The 23,374-nt window shown below is 37.7% G+C and overlaps 1 protein-coding gene across 1 annotated transcript in view; it reads right to left on the bottom strand.

Annotated features, from left to right (window-relative positions):
• The window catches only part of mgat4c (mgat4 family member C), a 221,285-nt gene that overhangs the window by 89,555 nt on the left and 108,356 nt on the right, over positions 1 to 23,374 (bottom strand). Inside the window, exon 5 of the mRNA XM_074676815.1 lies at positions 12,600 to 12,668. The gene's annotated coding sequence lies outside the window, so the exon portion shown is untranslated. The remainder of the gene's footprint in view (positions 1 to 12,599; positions 12,669 to 23,374) is intronic.

Genomic DNA, 23,374 nt, shown 5'->3' with positions numbered 1-23,374 from the left:
ACACAATAATAAAACAAAGTTACCTCTTTGGAAGCTGTTTGATTTGTCTTAGTTGAGTAGATAACAGTGGTAGGTTGACTTTGTGGCTATATTTAGTAACTTTTCAGGCCCCTTTAGGGACTCTTAAGATAATTAAAAAAAATAAATAAATAAAAAAAATAAAAAAATCTAGCGACTTTCCCTGTGGCCAGAATTGGGAGTGTTTTTCTGGGGTCAATATTCCATTTCCCATGAGGACAAAAAAAATAAATAAATAAATAATAAAAATAAATAAATAAATACAATAATTATAATAATAATAATAATAATAATAATAATAATAATAATAATAATAATAATAATAATAATAATAATAATTATAATAAAAGGTTATTTATAACACACTTTACATTTCACAGAAATCTCAAAGCACAAAAATTAAAAGCTTAAAAATCTGTAAAAAAAAAAAAAAAAAAGGGTAAAACCAGCCAAGTAAAGTAATGACCGGTATAGCACAAACAGGAATAAAACTTGTTAAAAACAGTGGATCAAAAGACAAAAAAAAGGTCTGACGGATCCAAGCTGTCACTTACTGTGGTAAAGATGTGACTCTTACTATGGTATGCATTTGTTTTGGAGAGCAGGTCTTTCTTTTTAACACTACTTTTTGGATGCAAAGCAACGAGGGAATGTATGCTAGAAAATGTAGTAGGATTGGAAAACTAGGAAAAAAAACAGTCAAATTTATTTTGTGTTATCTAATTTTCATTTTTTAAATAAAAAACAAAACAAAATAAAACAAAAAACAAACAAACAAAAATCCATTTCTATTTTGGATATTAACAGTAACAGTTGAAAAGTACCCTCATATTTCTGATGAATAACTTTGGCTTGATATGATGGTGCAAATACTGTGATTGCTGACTGGAGCATCATCATAACTAAAGATTAAATGTCACTTCATAAAAACATTTAATTCTTCTTTTAAACTGTAAAACTCTGACTCATTATTGTGAGTTGGTCTCTCAGGATCTGATGACCCGCTTTGGCGACCCAAAGGGAACAACTCACACTTTGGTACACTTTCATCCATCAGGCAGTTCTTGGTCTGCTTCCCACTGTTTATGTGCTTTTATCACGCAGAAAAGTCCTGGACGGTACTTTCTGTGTTCTCAGGACCTCATTGTGCTCTCTGTCCCAAACGCTCGGACAGAAATTGGTAAAAGGCCTTTGAGTGCTCTGCAGCTGCAGAACGACCTGAAGCTGAAGGAGCTGGTCCTTCAATATCTTTAAATCTAAAATGAAAGCGATGAGGGCTGGTTCTGTAATGTGTCAGTGTCTTAGCTCATTTGTTCTGACAGTTGTTTCCTAGAATGTGATTTTAATCCATTATCTTGAGTTTTGTTGACTGTGCTTTGTCTATTGTTGTGTTTCCTGTCTGTAACTTTGTGTTTTTGCTGCTGCCAGTCTCGGCCAGGCCTCTCTTGAATACGAAAGGTCTAAATCTCAATGGGACCAACCTGGTTATATAAAATGAAGTAGAATAATAAAATAATAAAATAAAATAAAATAAAATAGAATAAAATAAAATAAAATAGAACAAATTAAAATAATAAATAAAATAAATAAAATAAAATAAAGTAAATAAAATAAATAAAATAAATAAAATAAATAAAACAAAATAGAATAAAATAAAATAAAATAAAACAAATTAAAATAATAAAATAAAATAAATAAAATGAAATAAAATAAAATAAATAAAATAAATAAAACAAAATAAAATAAAATAGAATAAAATAAAATAGAATAAAATAAAATAATAAAATAAAATAAAATAAATAAAATAAATAAAATAAATAAAATAAATAAAATAAAATAAATAAAACAAAATAAATAAAATAAAATAAATATCTTAAGATCAGACATTTTCTTCATCTTTCAGGTGAATGTGGCTCACATTAAGTCTAATAAGACAATTTTTTTCCCAAAATAAAACACAAACACTCGATTGGATTTCAGATATTGCAGCGTAGAGATGAGACTGTGATTCACTCTGCTCTTCAGGGCTGCGTGAACGTTGGTCTGTTCTTTGTCAGTGATTGATTCCTCTTTGTGTGAACAGCTCATATGAGCGTCTAAAGAGAACTCTGTGGTCCGGAGTGACTCACACCAAAAACCAGACACTTGGCTGGATGTGTCAGACGGTGCAGACAGTGTTTCATAACTCTCTGTTAGTCCAGGAGAAGCTCCCAGGCAGGAGGAAACACATCGGACGGCCTGTTTTTAAATCCAAGAGGTTAAGAAATTAAGTTTTGGATGCAGGTGTGGTTTCCAAGGATTAGCTGCAGGCGCCTGGAAAACCTGATGATTCCCCTTGTTCTCTTGTTTACTTTAATAGAAAATGTGAGAATTTGCAGAGATTTGACTGCTGACGATGCACTTGGAGGTCAACATTTGAAGAATAAATAACTCACATGTTATGTTTCTTGAGAGTCTTGGAATTTTTTTTGCAAATTATTAGGAAAAATTGCAAATTTCTTAATTCTTTTTTAATTTTGTTGAAAATCACGAAAAAAAAAGTTTAATCTAGTTTTTACTTATTTTTTATTTTTTATATTTTTTTGCAAATTAAAAACATTTTGGCACATTTTTTGACATTTAAATTTTTTGATTTCTGGGAAATTTTTCACATTTATTTTATTTTTTATATATATATTTTTTTAATTTCTGCACACTTTTTTAAATTTCATTTTTGGAAAAAGTTTGCAAATTTCTGAAATTTCCAAATTTTTAAAAATGTTGCAACTCATTGAAATTTAATATGTTTAGCAAATTTTCGAATGCATGTCATGACCAATTTTTATTTTCTCAAATATTTGAAAATTTGTCAAAAACAAAAAACCAATACATTAGAAACAATTTTATAAACACAAAAACAATTTTTGTTTGGATAATTATTCACTAGATTTTTACTATTTATACAATTTATACAATTTTTTTTGGTCTTTATTGCTAAATTAAAGACCTGTGTTTTAATTGGTCAACTCGTCTCTAAGGTGGAAAGCAGACATGCAGAAATTGGACGCAGCAGCCTCCGTGTTTGTGTTTTAATGTGTTTCTCCGTGCGGTGAGTGCTGCTGGAACATTTCCCTTTACAGTGCAGCAGAAAGAGAGCAATCACACAGCAGCTGCAGATGAACAGGGAGTGACGCGCAGTGATGGAGCCTCACCATTAGAAAAACACAACCAGCTGTTATTTCTAAAGGGGATCATCTGCTCGGTACCTCCAGGAATAGCTCGCCATTTCCGTTTGATGCACGGCTGGCAGATTATCCAAGCTAGGTGTAACTTTGTTTGAAAGGTAGAGACACTCTTTGAGGCGTTTCTCTCCTCAGAAGCTGTGATGGAGTGTGTAAGAGGAGACGAGCGGAGCTGTATTGTTTGTGTGTGTCATTACAGAGCCGTCCTTTGACTCGGCGGGGCGGCGCCTTTGTGAGGGCTGCAAATTGGCAATCAGCCTGTCACATTACCATTCAAATGGTCACTGTAAAGAGCTGAGAGGAGGTCACGGCCTGCCTCAGAGCGCTGCGATGCTGCACCCTTACACATTATTTGCTGCACGCTTTGGGCACGGTGAACAAAACAACACACACACACTGGAGCGCACATCCATCTCCATGGAGCTCGGATTGAATTCAGTTTGTTTCATAACGAGACCTCAGTCCCTGCACGGAGAGAAGAGGATATCTGGAAACATGAGACAGAAGAAATGTGAGCGTAAACTCAGGAGTCAGAGTGCACCGGGGAATAAGAGGAAGACGGATCGGGACATAACTCAGGCGGTGCATTCAGAGGCTGCAGCTGCTGCCGGGAACTTCAGACACAATCTGTATTCATAAAGGTTTATCATCCAGTGTCAGCTCGCATGAACACACACCTTTCTTCTCTTTGGGTTTGGAGCCTGTGCTTACTTTTTGTGTCTCATTCCTGTGCTCCTGTGCAAAACCATGGTCGACTTGTTTACACATGAGATTTTACTTGTTAGCAGCCTGTAGCATCATGGCGCTAACTGGTGCTTGACCCAATGTTCCCCATGAGCTGAGGAGAATGTGCTGGTTATAGGGATGGGAAATGATATCAGTGTTTCTCCTACCATTACGCATTATCTGGAAGTCAACTTAATTTTATTTTTCATACAGCACCAGCAGAAGTGATTTAGAGTTCCCTCTCTCATAAATCAGGTCTATACCTTGTTTTTTTATAATCTAACAGACTTAATAGACTTATGTTATTTATCTAGTTTTCATGATGGGATGTCATTTGTAGATTGTTGGGTTCACAGATACACAAACACATGTTTCCGTATAGTGGACAGAGAGCTGGAAAACCACCATAAGGACCATTTTCCAACACTTTCTCTGCTCTGTGAAGATGCAACACTCGCACTCATGCCCCCCCCCAAAAAATAAACCTTGGGAAAACACTGGATATGGTACAGATGCCTGGTACTCAACACTACTAACTTTCAGTTCTTTTGTGCGTGTTTATGTGGTAATATATAATAGTTGCTTAATGATTAAATCTAATAAATGTTCAGTTTAACATGTCTTTTTCTCTATATATATACTTGCAGTGCTCCATTTATGTCCAGTAGGAAAATTGTCTACTCTTCCTCTCCTTCACAGTCACAAAGATGCGTTTAGGTACCAAAAGATGGTACAGTTTGATTTTACATATATTAGTACTTGATACTACGGATGGAATTTGGTCAGTGCCTATAAAAGTACCTATAACCCCACCAAGCAGTTCAGTTCAGTTGAGTTCGTCTCTGCAAGGCAAGCATTTTATGGGATTTCCACTGACTAATCCCGGGATAGATCCCCACATAACCAAGACCTGCCGTCCAACTTTTTAGGACCTTTCCAAAGGGGTGCCAGACCCAGGGGCCGTTTACATGACAACGGTTTTAGGATGAAACCGAAAGTTGTGTTGCGTTTCAGCCTCGCGTTGACACAGAGACGACGTTTCAGCCAACCTAAAACACAAACTTCTGAAAACAGCCTACAGAGTGGAGATTTTCTGAAACGATGCCGACACTGTTGCGGTGTAAACAGTAAGCCTGTATTTTCAGTGGAAACGCTGATATCACATTCCACTTCACTCGAGCGCGTCCAAAAGTAACGTTGCTACGATCGACGCGATCTACAGTGTTGAGCTTGTGCTGCTCAATCTGCTGAATCTGTGACTGTCTTTAACAAAATGAGCATCTGTTGCTCCACTTCTGCTCTTAGCATTCACCAACACACCAAATGATCAACAACTCTACTTCAGAGGAGATCTACCAAAAGCTGCTTCTGGACAAGATGGTTAAAGCGCCACCTACAGGCCTGGCATGTTTACTACAGCGTTTTCAGGCCCTCTGCGTTTCCTTGTAAACGCAATTTTTTTTGGAGGTGCACTGCAAAAAAAAAACTGAACTCCTTATGAGTGTTTTTGTCTTATTTTAAGTATAAACTGTCTTATTACACTTGATATGAGCCTCATTCAACTTCTCAGTCGAGAAAAATGTCTTGTTTCAAGTTATTCAAAGACAAAAATGAGGTCTGAACTGCTTGTAATAAGTAAAAAAAAATCTGCCAACAGAACAAAAGAAATCAGCTCAAAAGAAAGTCTTAATACAAGTGACTTTTCTTTTTTTCCATTAGCACATTTTTTTTTTTACATTATACAGCAATTCTGACCTCATTTTTGTCTTTAAATAACTAAAAAAAAAACTTTTTTTCTGGACCTGCCAGGTGAATGTGGCTTGTATTAAGTCTGAAAATTCATTTTCTACTGAAAATAAGACAAAAACACTTGATAAGATTTTAGTTTTTTTTTTTTTCTGCCTGTGTAAAGCTTGAAACACTGCAGTCCATTGATTGGTGGAAAGCATGGTCACTTCTCGCTGGATGTCTTCAATCATTGCTCTTTGTTTACTGTGTTGCATTTTTCTTCTTCGTTGGATTTATTAGCGGGGAACACTGTGTCACACTGCTATGGCATCACGCTATCATGTAACTGATACAGCAGTGGTCCCCAAACTACGGCCCGGGGGCCGGATGTGGCCCGCCTCCACATTTTGCCCGGCCCCCTGAACAATACCAGAGGCGCATTATGTTTTTTTTTTTTTTAGCCTGGCCCCATGATCGAGACTTACACGTGCATAAATTATATCTTTTTACTCTACCTTTCTGCAGTTCGTGCCCTATCTGAAACCCCTCCCTTAAAAAAAATACATACTGTTAGTGAAATGTATTGTGCTGGTAGCTGTTGTATCAGGTTTCTTAGCCTGCTTGCTTTCTGGTTTTCACAGTGAAGTTAATGAGAGAGAGCTGCAAACAGTGGAGTCTACAGGAAAGTTAATATTTCATGGTCTTTTTTTCAATAAAAAACCTGAAAAGGGTCATTTAATTATTATTTATTTCATAAATAGTGTTATATATGTCATTAACAGTGTTATTATTTATATTCTGATTTTTTTTCCTGTCAAGATCCCAGAAAGGGTTACTAATATTTGGTTATGTGTGGCTTTCTGTGAAACAATAAATATTTACGTTTGGACACCTCTGCGATCATCACACTTTTTTTACTAACTGACCCTGGCCCCTCGTCAGAGAAGGGAAAAGTTGTTTGGCCCAGACGGGAAAAAGTTTGAGGACCCCTGTGATACAACTATTGACATCCAGCTTACAAGCTGCCAACCACGAGGGGCAAGGATGGCCAAGCTGTCTCCAAATTAAATCCCCTTCCCCCTGCTGAGGATAATTTTTTGCATGTTATCTGGAAATAATTCATCTCTTACTTTATACATAATTCATGTTGTGTTGAATTCTACCAGGTTCCTGAACTCCAGCACTGTCGGTTTTATAAACTGTGAGTGGTGTCCTGCGTTATTTACCATCCTGACCATCCTCACCTTATCTGGCGTGTGCGTCGGACGTTTCTTAAAGATCACACGTTCACATCTTAACATAGATATAAAGTAAGAAGCTGGATGTAGATTGTCCAACAGTCTCTGATGAGGGTCGAACCACATGAGTCTCCTCCCTCCCACTCAGCGTCGGTCTCAGATTTTCTCTATTAAGATCTTTTTTTGACAGGCATGTGCTAATTTACTAACTCTGCACGATGAAGTTTGCTTTTCTCTCCAGCCGTCCCTGATTTGAAATCCAAGCACACAGCCCTGCTCTGAGCCATGCTGTCCTGTAGAAGAAACAGCTGTTTGCATGAATCTTTAATGCACGCCCACATTGGCACGGCATTGAAGCAGACGCGGAACTGGAGGATCACCTCGATCCCTGATTTAAGCTGTTTCAAGTCCCCGCTGTTTCAGAATGTCAAACGTCTCATTTACTGGAGTGCAGCACTTAAAAATGTTAAAGGTTAGAAAAACAAAAACAGCGACAGCGCTCACGCCGGAGCGGGAAGCAGAGTTCCTTCTGCAGTTTGGACTTTATGAGGCCAGAGTGCACTAAGTAGAGACCGCGTTTCACAGTCTACAGCCTCAAAGCAGCTCAAATGAAGGTCTACAGGAGGAGAAACACTGAGTTCACCTCATGAGACAGAGCAGCAACACAGCACGCCCAGTTCCTGCAGAATCAGGTCTGTCACCTCCTGCTCCTGATGAGAGGAGAGCTGAGAGGAGATAATCACAATATTTAAGCTGAGAACAGCACTTTGAAACATCCTGCAACAAATAATCTGATTCAGACAGTTCCTCAGCATGTGGAGCTCCACTAATGACATTTACATGAACAGATTAGGTTTAAAATGCGGGTATGGTGCTTTCACAGTCTGTATTCTGTCCCTCTGGTGTTCCCGTAGTGTCTTCACATGATCCACGGCTCAAACAAATCTTTGTTCTTCCCTCTCTGGTGTTTTAAAAAAACTTTATTTCAGCCTCTGTCTAAAAAAAATAGTTTTAGCTGATGTCTCTTTAAGGCTCCCCACTCTGCAAACCCCCTTCCCTCTGATTGGCCATCCCTCTGAGAGCTCATCAAGGAGTGGGACTACAGGGTCACTTTGTAAAGATTTAAATCTTATATTTATCACGCAAAGATAGTAAAGCTCTTGTGAAGACCTCAATCTTGTAAGCAACTCATGAGATTGCTTAAAGAACTCATAAACCACTTGCGAAAAGCTCAATCTTATGAAGATCTTGTGAAGATCTCAATCTTGTAAAGAACTTGTAAAGATGTTGTTGAGTTATTGTGAAGATGTTGTAAAGATGTTGTGATGATCTCTGTCCTGTGAAGAATTCTGAAGATGTTGTAAAGATCTTAAACTTGAAAAGAACTTGTAAAAAAACTTGAGAGATGTTCTTAAGATGTTGTAAAGATGTAAAGTTGTTGCAAATATATCAATCTTGTAAAGAACTTGTAAAAAAACTTGAAAGATATTGTAAAGATATCAATCTTGTATAGAACTTGAAAAACAACTTGAAAGATAAAAGATGTTGTAAAGATATCATTCTTGTAAAGAACTTGTAAAAACAACTTGAAAGATGTTGTAAAGTTGTTGTAAAGATATCAATCTTGTAAAGAACTTATTAAAAAACTTGAAAGATGTTGTGAAGTGTTGTAAAGATGTTGCAAAGATATCAATCATGTAAATAACTTGTAAAAAACTTGAAAGATGTTGTTAAGATGTTGCAAAGATATCAATCATGTAAAGAACTTGTAAAATAACTTGAAAGATGTTGTTAAGATGTTGCAAAGATATCAATCATGTAAAGAACTTGTAAAAAAACTTGAAATATGTTGTAAAGATGTTGTAAAGATATCAATCTTGCAAAGAGCTTGTAAAAAACTTGAAAGATGTTGTAAAGATGTTGTAAAGATGTTGTTTAGATATCAATCTTGAAAGGAGCTTGTAAAAAAACTTGAAAGATGTTGTAAAGATGTTGTAAAGATGTTGTTTAGATATCAATCTTGTAAAGACCTTGTAAAAAACTTTAAAGATGTTGTAAATATATTGTAAAGACATCAATCTTGTAAGGAGCTTGTAAAAAAACTCGAAAGATGTTGTAAAGATGTTGTAAAGATGTTGTCAAGATGTTGTAAAGATGTTGTAAAGATGTTGTAAAGATGTTGTACAGATGTTGTTAAAATATCAATCTTGTAAAGAACTTGTAAAAACAACTAGAAAGATGTTGTAAAGATGTTGCAAAGATGTAAAGATATCAATCTTGTAAAGAACTTGTAAAACAACATGAAAGATGTAAAGATGTTTTAAAGATGTTGTAAAGATAGCAATCTTGTAAAGAACTTGTAGAAAAAAAACTTGAAAGATTTTGTTAAGCTGTTGTAAAGCTTTTGTAAAGATCTCTGTTCTATGAAGAGCTCATAAAGATGTTGTTAAGAGCTCAAACTTTTAAAGAATTTGAAGATCTTGTAAAATGTCTAAAGAGAATCGGGAATATCCTGTTTTTTTTTTTTTTGTGTTGAGACATTTCTCATTTCAAAAAACTTGAATGGCACATTTATGTTACCTCACTAAAAGTAATTTTTGTCCCCCAATATTTTGAAATAAGGCAAATTCTTGAACTTGTGAAGACCTCAATCTTGTAAGCAACTCATGAGATTGCTTAAAGAACTCATAAACCACTTGCGAAAAGCTCAATCTTATGAAGATCTTGTGAAGATCTCAATCTTGTTAAGAACTTGTAAAGATGTTGTTGAGTTATTGTGAAGATGTTGTAAAGATGTTGTGATGATCTCTGTCCTGTGAAGAATTCTGAAGATGTTGTAAAGATCTTAAACTTGAAAAGAACTTGTAAAAAAACTTGAGAGATGTTCTTAAGATGTTGTAAAGATGTAAAGTTGTTGCAAATATATCAATCTTGTAAAGAACTTGTAAAAAAACTTGAAAGATATTGTAAAGATATCAATCTTGTATAGAACTTGAAAAACAACTTGAAAGATAAAAGATGTTGTAAAGATATCATTCTTGTAAAGAACTTGTAAAAACAACTTGAAAGATGTTGTAAAGATGTTGTAAAGTTGTTGTAAAGATATCAATCTTGTAAAGAACTTATTAAAAAACTTGAAAGATGTTGTGAAGTGTTGTAAAGATGTTGCAAAGATATCAATCATGTAAATAACTTGTAAAAAACTTGAAAGATGTTGTTAAGATGTTGCAAAGATATCAATCATGTAAAGAACTTGTAAAATAACTTGAAAGATGTTGTTAAGATGTTGTAAAGATATCAATCTTGCAAAGAGCTTGTAAAAAAACTTGAAAGATGTTGTAAAGATGTTGTAAAGATGTTGTTTAGATATCAATCTTGAAAGGAGCTTGTAAAAAAACTTGAAAGATGTTGTAAAGATGTTGTAAAGATGTTGTTTAGATATCAATCTTGTAAAGACCTTGTAAAAAACTTGAAAGATGTTGTAAATATATTGTAAAGACATCAATCTTGTAAGGAGCTTGTAAAAAAACTCGAAAGATGTTGTAAAGATGTTGTAAAGATGTTGTCAAGATGTTGTAAAGATGTTGTAAAGATGTTGTAAAGATGTTGTACAGATGTTGTTAAAATATCAATCTTGTAAAGAACTTGTAAAAAACTTGAAAGATGTGTAAAGTCGTTGTAAAGATGTTGTTTAGATATCAATCTTGTAAAGAACTTGTAAAAACAACTAGAAAGATGTTGTAAAGATGTTGCAAAGATGTAAAGATATCAATCTTGTAAAGAACTTGTAAAACAACATGAAAGATGTAAAGATGTTTTAAAGATGTTGTAAAGATAGCAATCTTGTAAAGAACTTGTAGAAAAAAAACTTGAAAGATTTTGTTAAGCTGTTGTAAAGCTTTTGTAAAGATCTCTGTTCTATGAAGAGCTCATAAAGATGTTGTTAAGAGCTCAAACTTTTAAAGAATTTGAAGATCTTGTAAAATGTCTAAAGAGAATCGGGAATATCCTGTTTTTTTTTTTTTTTGTGTTGAGACATTTCTCATTTCAAAAAACTTGAATGGCACATTTATGTTACCTCACTAAAAGTAATTTTTGTCCCCCAATATTTTGAAATAAGGCAAATTCTTGAACTTGTCAGTTGAATGTGGCTCGTATCTAGTAAAAAAGATATTTTACTGAAAATAAGACAAAAACACTTGATAAGATATCAGGTTTTGCAGCGCAACTTGTCCCAACCCTGGCTTCCATCACAGAAAAAGTAAGTCAGTACACACCAAGCGACAACCTCCAGTCTTTAGAAGTGATAAAAACCACAGATTCAGAACGCACATTTCACTCTCCAGTCTCGCCTTGTTTTTTTGCTCAATCTACTGTCCTGAAAAGCCCCAAAAAAGAACTTCAAAAACAAAAAAAACAGTTCCTGGAGCGTCCACTAGAGGCTGTCTGCAGAAACACCAGAAACCACATACACACACATTCAAAAAGCTGATCTTTACAGCAGAAACGAACTTCTGGGTTGAGTCAAGTTTGGATGAGCTTCGTTAACGTCTTCAAACCATCAGAAACTCATCTGGTCTGCTAATCCAAACCATGAACGCTGTTTTTTCTTTTAACTCCTGCTCCTACAGAAAAAACTGTGATTGAAAAGTGTTGTTGGAAAGTTTATAAGCACAATAACAAAAGTCTATACGGAGCTGCAGTGACAGCCAATAGCTCAGAGCTGCACATAATACTGAGGTGATGAATCGACTTCACCTGTGTGCAAACCAATAATCAGCGAGGCTGGCTGAGAAAAGGCTCGAGCACAGTGAAGGAAACACACACACACGTACACACACAGAGGTGTCGTCGGTCAGTGTGTTTTGTGGTCTTAATTTAAAAGGATATTTAGAGGTCCCTGTAGGTTTGGCGTCCGACCCAAAGAGTAAGTATTTCTCCTTGTGTTGCAGCACTTTTATATTTGTCTGCGGAAAAAAAAAGAAGCTCTTTGGTGAAATAAGCCGCAGAGTCAACAGCATAAGCCGGATACGCTGCCCTGCACAGAAGAGCAACACGCCTGTCAATACGGCTGCGCGTTTACAATTGTTGTGCTTGGCAACTGCTGTCTGTTTCACACAAGTGTGAAAAGCAATAACGCCAGCAAAGTGCAACTGTTGGCGGTCAATATTTCCTCTCCCTGATAAACCCTCCGGGCAGCAGCGTTGCCTCATCTCGCCAACACAAACACAGCTTTGCAGTTTCAATCTGTCACAGAGTGTGAATATCAAGCCAGGGAGGAGAAAAAACATTCAAAACATAAACCCTTGTCTTGGAGTCTTCGCGCTGCTTTCTCCGTTTCACAGAGGAATCATCCGAATGTGAAGTTTAAGGATTGCCTGAGATAAAGTCACGCTCCTCAGCGGTGTCAGCGGGGTTAAAAAGAACTCCCCGCTGAAAGCAAATTAGTCTTCACGGCTGTTCCGCTGCGACTTTGATTCAGTTTACCTTCTTCTCATGTCACTCCTCTGCGGGGGGACGTTTTATGAAAAAGCAATCTGAGGCAGCGGCTGGGAACCAGACGCAGAAGTGTAAATCCACCACGACACACACACACACACACACACAGTTTGTGTGATGCAGAAACAGAAAGGAAGTCAGAAAGAGGAAGAGGAGGAGGAGGAAATACCTGGTAGGAGTCAGATGTGTTTGAGGGTCTGCAGGTCAGGATGCATGAACACGTCTGCTTCAGAGGAATCTGGAACAAAGAGACACAACATGCTTAATGCACGGCTCTGCAGCGTGCGGTCACGCTTCATTTACATCATGAGGATGTGCAGAATTCACACCGTGCAGGATCCAAACTGGTTAATGCTCAAACACGAGATGGAGGAGTGGATTAAACAAGAAAAGGAACAAAATTTGAAGATTATGCAAAAAATCTAAGAAATAAATTTAAAAAGGAGCTCAAACTTAATAACACTTGTTGTGGGTTTGACAGGGTAAAAGAAAACGGTGTTCCAGTCAGAATCATGTCTGACAAATAATAAAAATAACACATGAATACAACAATCCCATCCTCGGCCTTTGCACACCAACAGCTACATGAATAAATGGCAGAAAATTGCAAAAAACTTGGAGGCGTCAAATTCAATCTTTATTATGGATGGGTAGTGAATCAGGTACTTTTAAAGGCACTGACCGAATTCTGTCAAAAGTAACAGGTACCGATTCAGGTAAAACCAAAAGGTACCATGTTTAGGTACCTAAATGCATCCTTTTGACTGTGAGGAAGTGGAAGAGTTGGTGATTTTCTATACTGGACAGGAACACAACATTACAAGGTTATATATTGTTAAATTAATTTTTTTTTAATATTCCTATTGTTAGACAAATTGATATTTTTACAGGCTGCACGGTGGCGCAACACTTAGCTCTGCAGCCTCACAGCAAGAAGGTCGCCGTTTAGAATCCCAGCATGTTCCCAGCTCTCTCCGGGTACTCTGGCTTCCTCACACAGTCCAAAAACATACTCATCAGGTTAATTGATCACTCTAAATTGTCCCTAGGTGTGAGTGTGTGCGTGAATGGTTGTTTGTCTCTGTGTCAGCCCTGTGATTGGCTGGCGACCAGTCCAGGGTGTACCCCGCCTCTCACCCAGTGACAGCTGGGATAGGCTCCAGCCACCCGCGACCCTGAACAGGATAAGCGGTTCAGAAAATGAGTGAATGATATTTTTTACCACATAAACACAAAAAAGTACCCAAAATTGGTATCGTTAAGTACCAGGTACCAGGCATCGGTACCATATCATTTCAAATGTGAAAGGTACCCATCCCTAGTTTTTATGTCTTTTGGCGTAAAGAACTGGGGTTGCTGAGACTTGAACACAATCAAGCAGTCAGCCATGTTGAATGTTTTGGAATGTGAGGTGTCAAAAACGAACATTTAGATTGGTCAGATTTGTACTCGTCACAAGCGAAATTTTCGAAAAAATTGACCTTAGACTAAAAAAAATAAATGCTGCATTTTTAAAAGAATGTTGCTGGTGTAGAAGCTTGCATTGAAAAACAGAAGGTTAACAAAATAAACAGCAAAGTATTTGACAGGCATGTTGGAATAGTAATGCGAAAAATATGCATTCCATGTGCAAAGGGCTTCAGAACTTAGTCCAGTTCCAGTCTTTCAACTCCCCCACAAACACAACCCAAACCAGTTCAGTCAGATACACAGAAAAACAATTCAAAAATCCGCTCCAGGATTGACCACAGACCCTGTAAATAAGACCAAACAGAGAAATAAAACTGAGATAGCACCATCTGTGGTGAACCAGACAAACTAGTTTTGCAAAAGTTTTGTCGCGTTTCAGCCGACCTAAAACGCAAACATGTGAAAACGGCCTCCAGAGTGGGATTTTTCTGAAACAGAAACAACCCAGTTTTTTCCGTGTGAACAGATTTTTTTCACAGCGCTTTGGTGATTTCTGATGAAACGTTGTTGTGTAAACCATGTGTCACTCAGTCAATCTGGATCTGAGTCAGTCGGTCAGTTATCTCTGCCCAGGCCAGCACTCCTAGAAACACGCCGTCTGGCAAGAAACATCCACTGGTCAACTCATCTCTGGCACTCCTTGTAATGCTCCGACTGCAAATAAACATCCATCGCACGATTCCTTCGCCTGACGCAGACTTCAAACACGGACTTTTAAAACACAACTGGACGCTAGGCAACGCAAACCACACAACCGACTGACAGCTCTGCACAGAGACAAGAGACTTCCCCCCACGACAGTTATTCCCTTTCCAGGTCACCTTGTGGAACTACACCACAAAAAAAAACAAAATCTTATCAAGTATTTTTGTCTTATTTTCAGTAAAAATTGCTTTATTATACTCCATATGAGCCACATTTAACTGATCAGTCCAGAAAAATGTTTTGTTTCAAGTTATTTAAAGACTAAAATGAGGTCTGAACCGCTGTGGCAAGTTTAAAAAACCTAGAATAATGTCTTAATACGTTTCTCTTGTTCTATTGTCAGATTTCTTGTCACTTGTTAAGAAAACACTTCATAAGATTCCAGTTTTTTGAAGTGCACTTGTCACGTTAGTCCACGGATACATCAGAGCGCTGGGCTGCCGATAGCACTACATATAACCAGCTACTACATTTGCTTGATGTCACGTTTCAAACCGTAGCACCCATAGACTGTAAAAAATGGGTATCCGCTTGCTCGGCTCAAAGTGAGGTCTCCACAAAAACTGCTCCCCCTGGTGGCTGGCTGCAGTATAAGTCAAAAAATCCATCTCCCCAGTCATTCCAGATGGGCTGTGGTCAAACTTTAAAAAATTAATACACCTGGTAGAAATGTTTCTCACGTCTGATTGCTCTCGTGATTTGAAGATATCATTTGGCTGCCTTGTATCCAAGTCCTCTTTTTTCTGAAAAGTTTCATTTTCATTAGTTAAAAATTAGCTTTACGTCACGTTTAACGATGATTGACAGTACTGATAAATACCTGACCTCGGCGCGATGTTTCCAGTTAAAAGTTGTCTTGAACAAAGAACATTTGTTTCAATCCCATCTGCGTTTCACTCCAAAACAAACACACGACTTGCTGAAAGTAATTTACGACAGTGTGCTGAGACTCCAGGCCACAAGGGGGCGAGGCAGTCCAGTTAAAGCAGATCCTCCCCATTACATTTTTAATGTCCCTGAAATGAGGAAAGATAGTCAGGATGAGAAGATCAGACTAGGGCTGCAGCTATCGAATATTTTAGTGTTGGAGTATTCTACTGAAAATCCCATCGATTAATCGAGTAATCGGATAAAATACATTTTTGTTATTTTTCAAATGAAAATTTTTCTCTTTAAGAAATAGAATTTTCTGATACAGCATGTCAATAAGAGCACTTGCTTTGGTAGCTCCAAAATGTGTTAACACACTTTGACACATTTTTTGTGCCTTGTTCATCTCATCAAATGTTGCGGACCCAAATGGCGCCCGTTTGGTAGAATGACCCGTTAGTCTCCAAACTCCAGAAAAGAAGCTAGATTTGTTTCTATTTTGTATAAGAGGTAGCTTGAGGAGTCTGAAAACTCTCTTAATATGGCCTCAGCTCTATTTGAAATACCACTCTTTGATCTTTTTTAAAATTAAACGATTCCTCGAGGCGGAGAAAATTACTCGAGCATTTTTTGTAATCGAGTACCTCGAACAATTCGAGGAATCGTTTCAGCTTTAGATCAGACTTCTAACTCATTGGAAAAACGAAAACATTTGAACACACAAGTTAAGCAAAACCAATCGAATCACGTCAGAAACAACCTCTGCAAAGTTTCTGAGAGTTTCTCAAAGAAAGCTAAAGCTAGCTCAAGGCTACGGCGCAGGAAGGAGTGCTCCGACAACAAACAAACAAACAGGAAGTCAGTGACACAAACAATCCTCATCCTCTCTCCTCAGTAGCTTACTGTTCAGCCGGGGACGTCCAGGAAGTGTCGCCTCCTCTCTGAGCGCGCTCACACTGACGCTGCCTGTGATGAGGGGAAGGCTCTGCGCTCCCACACTGAGGCAGGGTAATTGGCTCGAGATGATGGGCCATAAACATACATCAGAGGGGCGGTGAAGCGCCGAGCAGACAGCTAACTAAGGCTCTGTGTTTGTCTCTCACACACACACACTCACACACACACTTTAGCGTCTTTCCCTCTGAATATTCACACACACCTTTAGCACCTCAGAGATAGAGAAACAACACTTTTTCATCCAATTTATGAGCATAAAGCCAAAGTGCCACACTCCACATGGACCTCTCCGGCGTTTCTCTGGCGCCGTGACCCACAGGACGCTCTCATCTCCACTGATGCACATGTAAAAGGTATCACAGGTTTAAAACACGCCATCACCAGAACAGATAGGCTGCCCTCTCCCTCGCCATCACTAGCCTCAGACACAGCGGTGGATAATAGGCTATCCGTTCCCGCGGTGCTATCACCACGCCGCAGACTTTCCCTCCATTACCATAACACTCCTGTCATAATAAGGCGGGAGAGCCTCCCAGTCATGACCACAGCTCGTCTGGAGGAGGTCAGTCATGTCAGATTGTTTGCGCACACATGGGTAATTGGGAGAAATAAGGCAGGGCGGAGGAAACAACACTGCAGCTCCTCTTTCTTCTTACAGCGAGGCAGCGTTTGATGGGAAGAAGAAGAGATGTGGAAACAGGCGATTAATTTAGACTTCCTCACTCTGAAACAGACTCACTTTATATGTTTTCCTGTTTTTTAATCCAGGATTTAAAATAAAATTATACACAACAAAGGCTGCAATTTCTAGATCAGGCTTCTGCAACCTTTACTTTCTAAGGAGCCATTTTTCCTCAGCTCACCTGGATTAAAGTCATTCAGGAGCCACAAAATCAACTTTATCTTCACAATAATAAAAAAAAAGATAACAAAAAAATTTCTCTGCATGGTAAAATCTATTGATTTATGATCTAAACAGAAGTTGTCTAAATTGGTACAATTGAAAGATTGATGTCTATGTTTTTTATTTTATTTTATTTTATTTATATATTTTTAATGATGCAAAATATTAATAAATTAATTAATAAATAATGCAAAAAAATTGCAAAAACAAAAATAGTTGCACATTTTTACAAAAACCACAGATAATGAGATTTAAAAAAATTGTAAAAATAAACAAAATAAAAAAACTCAATCAAAAAAAAACAAAAAAATAAAATAAAATAAAAAAAGAAAGAGAAAATTTTCAAAAAAAATTATTAAATTTTAAAAAAGAAAGTTTTTTTTTTTTTTGAAATTTCAAAAGAAATAGAAAAAAATTTAAAACAAACATTTTAAAAAATTACAAAATTTTAATAATTTGTTAAATTATATTTTGTGGAAACTAAAATAAATAAATAAATAAATAAATAAATAAAGAGAAATGCAAAAGTCTGAAACAATTCAAAAGCATTTGAATTTTTTTGTGACAGTTAAAAAAATAAAATTCCATTTTCTGCAAAAATGTCAAACAGTTGAAATGAAAAAATTAAAAAAATGGAATTGAATTAATTTTGCAGGCTATGTTGACAGATGCAATGAAGATTTAGTACAAAAAAATGTTAACACAGGATTTTATTTAGTCTCGGTGTCTTCAATCATCAATACCCTATGCAAGAAAAATTTAAAAAAGCTTTATTTCAAAAATATTTTTTAAAGCTAAAAGGAGCCACTACAAAAAGCAGTCAAAGGGCCACATGAGGCTCCAGAGCCACAGGTTAAAAACCCTTGTTCTAGTCTATAAGTCGCTCAGGAATACAAGTCCCATCAGTCAAAAATTGCGCTATAAAGAAGAAAAAAAAATCTAATATTCCAGAGAAAACTACTTCCATATAACTTTGATAAATAAGTATTTGTTTATTTGAAGGTTTAAATACGTTTCCTCCAGTGTATTATATCTGTGACCATAGTTAAGTTTCAATTTCTTTTCTCTACATATGCTCCTCCCCCTCTTCCCCTGCTCTACTGTGAGTGTTGCTGGTCAGACCGTTGCAGTGTACATCAGATGAACATCCTCACTTCTAGTTTTGAGACTAGTTTGCAACTTAAACTGAGCGAGAAGATGCAAGTAAACCTTTATTTCTCTAAGTGCTGCTGGGAAATGGAGTCTGACTCTGGATAGTCTCCACAGCGCCCCTAGTGGATGAGGATTTTCCAAGTATTGATCTAATCCTCTTTCTTCCCCCAGTTTCCAGGTTTCCTTTGACACGTCTTGCCGCCTAAAGACCCTCTCCTCGCCGTCTCTGCAGACTCCATCTTCAAGGGGAAGGGTGAAAGTGATTGCAGGAGGGGAGGTAGGGGGGGCCGAGGGGGGGGGTCTGGGCAGTGCTCTCATTATTCAGGGAGACACTCGAGGCCACAGGAAACAGCACACTTCATTTTTCTTGTCAAACTCCGGCTGGCTTTAATGGCGTCTTCACAGCGAGCGGTGAGACAGAGGGATGACAGGGACGGGCCCGAGACGTGGAAGGTGTGCAGATCACTGCGCGCTCACCTTAACGTCGACCACCTGAGCTGCGGCGGCCGCTGAGCTCTGAGCGTCTCATGTTTCAGAGAGAGGAAGGTATAGTGTGCTTTGCTCTCAAAGAGAAAAATGAAATATCGTCTCAATTATCCGGGAACAGTGGAGGGGCGCAGATGTTCCCATTGTTCCTCCCATCCCACATCCTCCTGAACCGTCCCTCATTATTGCCTTCATTACCGGCGCCATCGATACGGCAGGCGGCTGCCAAAAAACCTGGATGTATCCACAACTCATCATCCAAACAACAATTAATCATCCGCCCTGCAATTACACACCGTCCACAATGGCGCTCATTGATTTCCAACACACACTGACGCCTCCTCTCCTCCATCCCTCGTCGATGGAGCGCCGCGGGCCATGCAAAGCAATCTCCTCCTGCTCTATATCTCCTCTGGACTGGAACTGTGTTTTTGATCACAGAGATGATGGGGCAGGTGTTGTGGCGCGGCTTCGTGTCAGCGAGCGGCCTCGTTCCATCACGTTCCCATCTCGCGGCGTGGCAGCCGGGCCGCGCTATCAGACGCTCTCTTTTGTTCAGCTCCTAATTGGGGTAATTTATTGTCCTAACAGGCGGAGCAGCTGTGGCTTTACAGCGCAGCACCAATTAAATCCAGATGCTAGCATGAAAGGATGGGTCTGGACGTGACTCGAGGACCAATGGCTAATATTAACTCGGCGAGGAGAGATTCTTTTCATGCAGTGATATAGAAACTCAAGTCACCATCAGCGCTCAGGATCCTGCATTATCTCCAATAATGGATGCAATTATCTGCCAGATTTAGCAGCAGATTAAAAAACTGCACCTGACAGCTCTGCGCCTGCACAGCACATTAATCTACCCCACTTTTGTTCCACTTTCTCGCCTTTAAGAGAAGTTTTTCCGACACAGGATCAGGTGGATATGAGCAGGAGGTCTGGGGAATACGAGGGAGCAGCCGTGAGAAATCAGGTCGCCGTGAAGATTCCTCCCGGGCAGGGATAACCCCGACATACTGTGCTCTTCAGACGAAGAGCCCCAGGGACGGACACAAATGTGAGTAACACAGAGGATGGAGGCAGCGCCGAGGTCACGGAGCTGCAGCGTGGACGCACAGCGACTCCTCGGGCCTGTGAAGTTTTAATCAAGCCAACGAAGTCTTTGTTCATTAACGTGCTTCATCTGATGTTGATCCACTCTGCGCAGCGACAGAAGGAGCATCAGGAAATCTTCAAGAGTCAAATATCCTCTCTGAAGCTGGAGGTTTGTTTGCATACGATCTCCTCACAAACACTTGGAGTCACATGACAACCAAACCCAACTCCGGTCTAAATATAAACCACACAATAGGAAGGATATTTTTAAATCTGTGTCATGACAAACATCTGTGCCATCCCACATGGGATCAGACGACACCGCCATAACAGAAGCACCGTCACAGCCGGGAAACAGCGAGCTAGAATTCATCAGATTTGACTGTGACACTCAAACACAAAAGGGTCTTCAACCTGTGGCTCTGGAGCCTCATGTGGCCCTTTGAGTCCTTTGCAGCCCACCAACTTTCCATGCACCTGTGGCTAACCTCAAGTTTTACAGCCCTGGGAAGATAACTACATCTACAAAAAGACTAATCTGGAAGAAAATACAGATTTTAATTCTGTGTGGATGGATTCATTTAACTGACAACGTGCCAGATTAATGTACACGCTCGATATGTGGTGAGTATCAATATATGTTATCAAATTCAAGTATTCTTTCATACATTTTATTATATTTTATTTTATTTGCAAAATGTATGGAATTTTTTTTTCTTATGTAGGGAATTTTTTTTTAAATTAAAAATTAATAAATTTTTTGCTAAATTTTGAAATTTCCAAAATTTTAAGCAATGTTGGCACATTTTTTAAATGTTAGTAATGTTATTTTTTTGTGAGTTTTTCCAATAAAAAAACAACATTTTTTTGAAATATCAAACAGTTTTGGCATGCTTTTCAAAAAAAAAAAAATCTTAAAGATTTTAGAAAATGTTCTCAATAATATGATAATAATATAATTTTTGCAAATTCTTGAAATTTTGAACCTTTTTTTTAATTTTCACAGTCCTTTGAAATTCAAATTTAAAAAAAAAATTTTTACACCCCTGCTTTTTCAGAAATTCCATTTAAAAAAAATCTTGCTTTTTTTGAAAAAAAAAAAAAAAAAAAAGTGATGATAATGATAATATTTTTTTTTTAAAGACAAAATTTGGCTAGTTTTTCCAGATCATAACAGTTCCAGATATTTTTGCAAAATCCTATAGTTTCAATTGTGTTTGAAATTTTTGCAAATTCTTGAAATTTTGAAACTTTATTTAAAAAAAATTCACAGTCCTTTGAAATTTTTTTGCAAATTTTTAAAACCTTTTTTATAAAACTTGCAAGTTTTTGCAAATTTTCAAGTATTAAGTTTTTTAATTTTTTAAATTCTTGATTAAAAAAAAAAAAAAAACCTTTCACGGTTTTTTGAAATTCAATCTTTTTTATTCTTTGCTAGTTTTTTTATTTCGCAATTTTTTAAAATTTTTGCAAAATTTAGAAAAAAAAATACAAGACATTACACGTACAATTTCTAAAACCGAAAAAAAAAAAATCTTGTTTAGATACACAAATGGATCTTCTCACTTGAAGGCTCCTTCTTCTCATTTGATGGATCAGTGCATCTCTGCAACTGTGCAGACTTTCTCTGAATCCCGTCCCTTACCTGAACATGCAGCTGACTTAAACCCCACAGAGGAAATAAAACACCTGTTTTCTGTGTCTCTGTCTTCACTGTGACCCGGTCTCCTCCTCATTCCCCAGAGACGGAGCTGAAATCTGACGTAAGTGGTGCGACTGCACGGCAGGGAACCTCTGAGTTTCATGAGGATGAAGAGCTCTGACCCAATTAGCCGTCTTTGTTAAATAAAACTCCACAGGTTCTGGTTTTAACACGCCACACACCCCCCGCCGCCCCTCTGCCCCCCTCTGCTCCCCCCTGCTCCCCCTGCCTGTGTTTTTACAGCACAAAGTGATTACAGATTTAATTAGCTGAGGACCTTGCTTCAGGGAGACTCCTAAATCCATATTGATATTTCTGCAGAGTTGGGAGATAGAGGCCGGCGCTCTGCGGAGACGACTTGGGATGGAGGCTGAAGAAAAACATAATGAAAAGATGATTTGCAACTTTTGCCCACTCCTGTTTCTTTTCCCCCTGGAGGCTAATCACTCTGCAGCGAGTGATGGGAGAATTATGCAGGGAGCGAGGAGCTGATCGATGCTGACTTAATGCTACAGCCTGGGATGTAAACAGGTCTGCTGTCAGGTCCAGGAGCTTTTTCTGCTCCTGACACGTCAGGGTGTCCTGCTGCTGCTGATACACATCGTCTGTCAGCGCTAACTGTGCTCACAGCAAACTGGGAGGCGAGTGGGAGAAAATAACGTAAACATGATTCCAGAAAGTCATCTAACACGACTGGTGGAACGTATCAGAACGATTATGCTAATGCCAGCTAATCCTGCCAGTAAATGATTGCATGTGAGCTTCATTAAAGCCTGTTTTAAAGATGAAAACATCTGTTTACTGAAGATGGTCCTCCACTGCTGGCTTCAAGGGACAGGCTTACACTGCTGTGTGTAACAGGCGTGATAAATACAGACCTTAAACTGTTCCTCACATGATAAATCACCTCATGTTTGGCCTGTTTTCCTGAGAGGTGTACGAGTCAGGGCCTGGTTCACTAAAGGGATGTGAAGCCAACTTAATGTATGCAAATGGGGCAAGAAGACATCGTCCAACTCAGGGGTCTCCAACCTGCGGCTCTGGGGCCTCAAACAGCACTGTGACTCCTTTGCAGTGGTGCCTCATAGCTTTAAAAAAATAATTAAAAGAATTTTAATTTTTCATAGAGGGAACTGATGTTTAAAGACATTGACACTAAATACAATCATGCATTGACATTTTGTTAAACTGGATATGCATCACCTCTTCAGATAAAACTTTCAATTTGTTTTATGATTTTTGAAAATTTGACATCTTTTCAAACAATAGAAAAAACATCAATTTTTTTGGGAATTTTGCAAATTTATTGTATACATCCTAATGTCATTTCTTTTTATTTCTACATTTTTTGAAAATTATTTAGATGCTTTTTAAAAAAAAAAAAAAAAAATTGGGACTTTTATTATTTTGAAAATTAACAAAATTTGAAATTACAAGTTTTTGTTGGTAAATTTTGACATTTAATTTTTTTTCATTTTATTAATTTTTTTCATATTTTTTTATTTTAATTTTCTGACAAATTTTGCAAACTGCGGACATGTCAAAACTTTGAAAAATAAATAAATAAAGCTTTCAATTTGTTTTAAGATTTTTGCAAATTTCATGA

Source organism: Halichoeres trimaculatus, unplaced genomic scaffold, assembly GCF_033239565.1.
Source record: "Halichoeres trimaculatus isolate MK-OKI-2021-1 unplaced genomic scaffold, fHalTri1.1 fHalTri1_scaffold_10, whole genome shotgun sequence".
Classification (NCBI taxonomy): domain Eukaryota; kingdom Metazoa; phylum Chordata; class Actinopteri; order Labriformes; family Labridae; genus Halichoeres; species Halichoeres trimaculatus.
Note: the sequence above shows the minus strand (reverse complement) of the source record. Positions and strands in the feature narration are given on the sequence as shown.